This window comes from Dipodomys merriami, unplaced genomic scaffold (assembly GCF_024711535.1).
Source record: "Dipodomys merriami isolate MVZ:Mamm:240054 unplaced genomic scaffold, mDipMer1.0.p SCAF_94, whole genome shotgun sequence".
Lineage (NCBI taxonomy): Eukaryota > Metazoa > Chordata > Mammalia > Rodentia > Heteromyidae > Dipodomys > Dipodomys merriami.
Window position 1 is genome coordinate 1,411,864 of NW_027206557.1, and position 5,133 is coordinate 1,416,996.

Consider the following 5,133-nt stretch of genomic DNA (forward strand, 5'->3'; position numbering starts at 1 on the left):
TGAGTATCAAGCACCTGTGATTTTGCATGAAAACTGACCTGTGAAGGATGCCATTATCCCTTCCCAGGTGAAAGAAAAGATAGAAAAGGCTCCACAGTCAAAGAAGCTCAATTCTGGGTTTTTTTTTTAAAGGATGAAATTATTTTGTTCTGCAAATGTTTTCAGCTATTTAGATTAAGACTGGCCATCCACACTGGAGATATAATAAATTTTTCACTTCCCAAACTTAGTTTTGTCCATAAAAAAAGAATATCTATGACACTGTACAATCTTCTATACAGTTTTGTCAGTATGACTCTAGGCCTTTACCAGATATCAGACAACTGTCTTTTACTTTGGGATGATGCTGTCTAGGGGTGGGGATTTTTTTTCTCCCTCTACTAAAGAATTAAAATGCAGGTAAGTATTTAAAGCAGACAGAGAAACTTTATTTGAAAAGGAAAGCAGCAAAAGAAGAGTCCAAAGGAGTCTTCTGGCAAAGTGTTTCTCTAGTCCTCACCTACCTTCTCCCCTGGGCTTTGCACTGATTGCTTGATGGCTTGTCCCAGTTCTTTTCATTGGTTGAGCAGGCACCCAGGGCATTGTGGGAAGAAGAAGAGCATTCATGGGACACATGGTATCAGCCAAATATTATATCTGCTCCTTCTTTTTTTAAAAAAAAATCTCTAGTGATTTTCCTGACAGTTCCCTTTTCTTCTCAAGAGCAAAAAAATTCTCCCCTTTTAGTGATGCTCCCTCCTCTGGGAGAGAAGAGTCCTGTACCATCACTAGTTTTGTCTCTCTCTCCCTTACCCCCCACCAGTCTCCCTCCTGCTCTGCTCCCTCTTCCCACACATGGGGGAAAGCAGGAGTTTTCCAGCCAGGAGTGGGTCATGAAATCAATTTAGAGGGTCAGTGGCTAGTATTTTTAAAAAATAAAATATAATAGGATATAAAATACCAGAGTGTAAATGTATAGTAGAGCGAATTTTTTATAGGTTCTGGGTCATGGCATAAAATGTATTTCTTACTTTGGGTCAGGTTAAAAAAAGAAAGAAAGAAAGTTTGAAAGCTAATGTGCTATGACATCCACAAAATGAAAAATGTAGCACAGCCTTGCAGCTAACATTCAATGAGTGAAAGTGTTATGTTGGTCCCACTATCGATTCTCATGTCTTTCCACCCCAGTGTGTCTGCTTTACTCAACACCTGTGCCAGGGACTGGACTAAGCAGTGGGGCCCTACTCAGGCCTCACTTGGTGCAGTGACTCTAAGGCCATTTTCTTCTATCCAAAGCAGCTTCTACTTGCTGCCCTGTACTCAGGCCAAGGCACCCAGGACATGTCACTGCCTTGGTCCACGGTCTGAGTAATGTGGGTACCTCATTCTTCTCTCTCTCGTCTCTCATCTAGCCAGAAACCTGAAGACTTTACACATACATATTTTTAAATATTTCCCTCTTCATTAGAACATAGGCCCTCCACATCTATGCCCAGGCTTGGGGTTTGGTGATGTGACCCTAAATATGTCTAGAAGGTAAATGACAATCTGGGGATGGTATCTGCAATATAGATGATATTCCGAGAGGTCATATATAAAGATCTATTCTAGCTCACTAAGAAAAGAAAAAACATGAGCTGGTGACTCATGCCTGTAATCCTAGCCACTCAGGATGCTGAGATCTGAGGATCAGGGTTCAAAGCCAGCCTGGGCAGGATGGTCTGTGAGACTCTTATCTCTAATTAACCACCAGAAAACTGGAAGTGGCACTGGGGCTTAAGTGGTAGAGCACTCATCTTGAGCTGAAGAGCTCAGGGACAGCACTCAGACCCAGAGTTCAAGCCCCATGACCCACAAAAGAAAAAAGAAAAAAAATGAAAAAAACCCACCATGAAAGTATGTAAATAGACACTCAAAGTGATCTATTTATATAGCACATAGGGCGGCAGATAAATAGAAAGACCGAGGATATATTGAAGATATACAAATTAAGCAGCAATAGTGTGACATTTTCTGTCTGTATTGGTGAAGTAAGAGAGAAATTCAGATACTTCCTAGGCGCCATGAAGAACTATTTGGCAAAGAATTTCTCATGAGAAAGCTCAGCATATGAAAAAAAAGTCTTTTTAACATGTATAACAGTGTTGACTAAGCATTGCCACAGGTGAAAATGTATCATAGAAAAGAAGCAATGGAATAAGAATTCCTTCAGTCTAGAGATGTATAATCCAGGCATGTGATGATGATAGCAGTATTGGCATTTGAACTTAGAACCTCCTGTACGCTAGGTAGGTACTCTACCACTGAGCCACACCTTTAGCTCTTAGTTTGCCCCGGTTATTTTTGAGATAGGATTTGCTTCTTCCCCAGGCACATACCTGGGACTTGACCAGCCTGTTTTTTGCTTCCTATTATAGTTGGGATGACAGGCATGTACCATTGTGCTCCGCTCTCTCTGTTGAGAAATGGGCTCATAGAACCACAGTTGTTCCAATCTGAGCCTCCCACATATCTGAGAAATAGATGCAAGTTTTCTGTACCTGACCCACAAGGGGGATTTTAATGACAAATTACTAGAAAGAATCTGAAGTTCCAACAGCAGAGTATTTGCAGAATAAATTCTGTGCAATAGGTTCCTTGTAGCTATTTAAAAGAAACACAATTAACAGGAGACCATGAGTATAGTTAAGTTTTAAAGTAGTTCAAAGTTCATGTACAGTTATTTTGATTAGCATAAAGTATCAAGAAGATTATAAAAATCAAATTGCAAAGACTAATCATATCTAGCACAGTCTTAGTGGTGCAGGAGTCTGAAGGTGTCTTTTGTAACTTTTTTTAATCTTTCAATAATCCAATAATTACTGAACTAAAAAGTTATTTAAAAGTAACTTAGCTTGGGTGTTGGTGGCACACACCTGTAATCCTAACTACTCAGAAGGCTGAAATCTGAAGATCATGGCTTGAAGCCAGCCTGGCAAAGTCTGTGAGATTCTTATCTCTAATTAAGCACCTAAAAAACAGAAGTTTCACTGTGGTTCAAGGTGGTAGAGCACTAGCCTTGAGTAAAAAAGGTCAGAGACAGCATGCAAGCCCTGAGTTCAAGTCCCATGACCAATGAATGAATGAATAAATAAATAAATAAATAAAACTTAGACCCAGATTTAAAGGCTATATTTAAAGTTGTTTATTACTAAAAGCATAGAGAAGCTTAATTTAGCAACAAAGTTGGTAATTCATTTTGTCTAACAAACATTTATTCACCTTCTAAAAGTGAGCCTAGGAGATGGATGGAAGAGAGCTGTATTAAAATGGTAATTCACAGACCTTTGCTTAAGTAAACATTGTGAAAATCCAATTTATAAACATTTGTTCTGATTTATGGATTCGGACGATCATGCCAAAGCTATTTCAGTGTTGATTAAGTTAGACACCGTAAAGAGACTGTTTAAAAAATGAAATGACACAGATACACATGTGTGCACATCTGTCAGAGCTCATCAGACAGCATGATGGAGATGGGCAGACACTGATCTATTCCTATTGCTAAAAATGTAAAGGTGGACCAACACATATAGAAAGGAGGGACAGATTAAGATGTGTTGTATATATAAACTGCTTTGTTAAACGCAAAAAATTCAATACATTTAATTTAAAAATTAAGATAAGTGAGGGAAGGGGAGAGTTTGGAATGGGTGAGGGTGTTGAAAGGGTTGGCATTGGTTAAGATGCACTGTATTCATAAACTGCTTTGGTGATGGCAACTCCTTTGTACAACAACTTAAAGATAGAAATTAAAAAAAAATCTTTCTGGAGGCCCCACATCTGATATTATTGCTGTGCAGAGCAGGATCCTGAATGGAACCAAGGCCTGAAGGAGGGAAGAGGAGGAAGAGGAAGAGGAAAAAGAGGAGGGGAAAGAGGAGGAAGAAGAGGAGATGCTGGAATGTGGGATAAGAATCCAGGACTTTATGCTAGGACTGTAGCACCAAACTCTATAGCCTCACTTGTCAGTTTTGAAGCAGTCATTATATTTGTAAATATTTAAAGAAAACAAGCAATATTGAATGTCAGTATATAAACAAACCACACCATGTGTGAGTACAAGCTAATGGTCCTCAGCTCAGGAGGCATGAGGAAGTCTGCACTGACAGTTCAATTTGTTCAAGTCATTTTTGTTCAAAAATATGACCCGATGATAGAAGATTCTTACAGGAAGCAAGTTGAAGTAGATCCCCACAGTGCATGCTGAAAATCCTAGATACAGCAGGACCGGAGCAATTTACAGCAATGAGGAATTTGTATTTAAAGAATAGCCAAAGGTTTGCACTCGTATATTCTTTTTTGATGTTGTTGTCGATCATGGAGTTTGAACTCTGGGCCTGGGTGCTGTCCCTGAGCTCTTAAGCTCACGGCAAGCATTCTACCATTTGAGCCACAGTGCTACTTCCAGCTTTCTGGTGGTTACTTGGAGATAAGAGTCTCACGGACTTGGCTGCCCTGGCTGGCTTTGAACCCTGATCCTCAGATCTCAGCCTCCTGAGTAGCTAGGATTATAGGCGTGAGCCACCGGCACCTGGCTTGCACTTGTATATTGTATTACAGCTCAGTCTACATTTAATGACTTACAGGACTTGAGGGAACAGACGTTATGAATTAAAGATACAGAAGATGTCCCAGTGATTTTGGTTGGAAATAAATGTGATCTGGTGACCTGATATGCTAGTAGTTGGCAAGGAACAGGGCCAGAATTTAGCAAGACAGTGGTGTAAGTAACTGTGCCTTGTTAGGATCTTCTGCAAAGTCAAAGACTAATTAATGTTGATGAGATATTTTACGATCTAGTCAGACAGATAAATTAAAAAAAAACACCAGTGGAAAAGAAAAAGCCCAAGAAGAAATCATGTCTGCTACTCTAGACTGCAGACCCAGATTACAGGAATGAAGAACTGTTGCCTGATTGGAAAGTGCCAGCATTCCAGACTTCAAAAACTAAATCTGAAGAGTTTTTGCCTGCTTTATGTGTTATGTGAAGAATTTAGATCTTATATCGGTTTGCACAAGTTCCCCGGGGCAGGAGTGGGGGGGGGGGGTGGGGAGGAAGGGAGAATCAAATTTTTTGTGTATAAATCTTTTGGAAAACAAGACAATATTATT

The 5,133-nt window shown here is 39.7% G+C and overlaps 1 pseudogene; it reads left to right on the forward strand.

Moving 5' to 3' along the window:
* Window positions 1–4,069: 4,069 nt before the first annotated feature.
* LOC138821782 (ras-related protein Rap-1A-like) lies at window positions 4,070–4,895 on the forward strand (annotated as a pseudogene).
* Window positions 4,896–5,133: the final 238 nt, after the last annotated feature.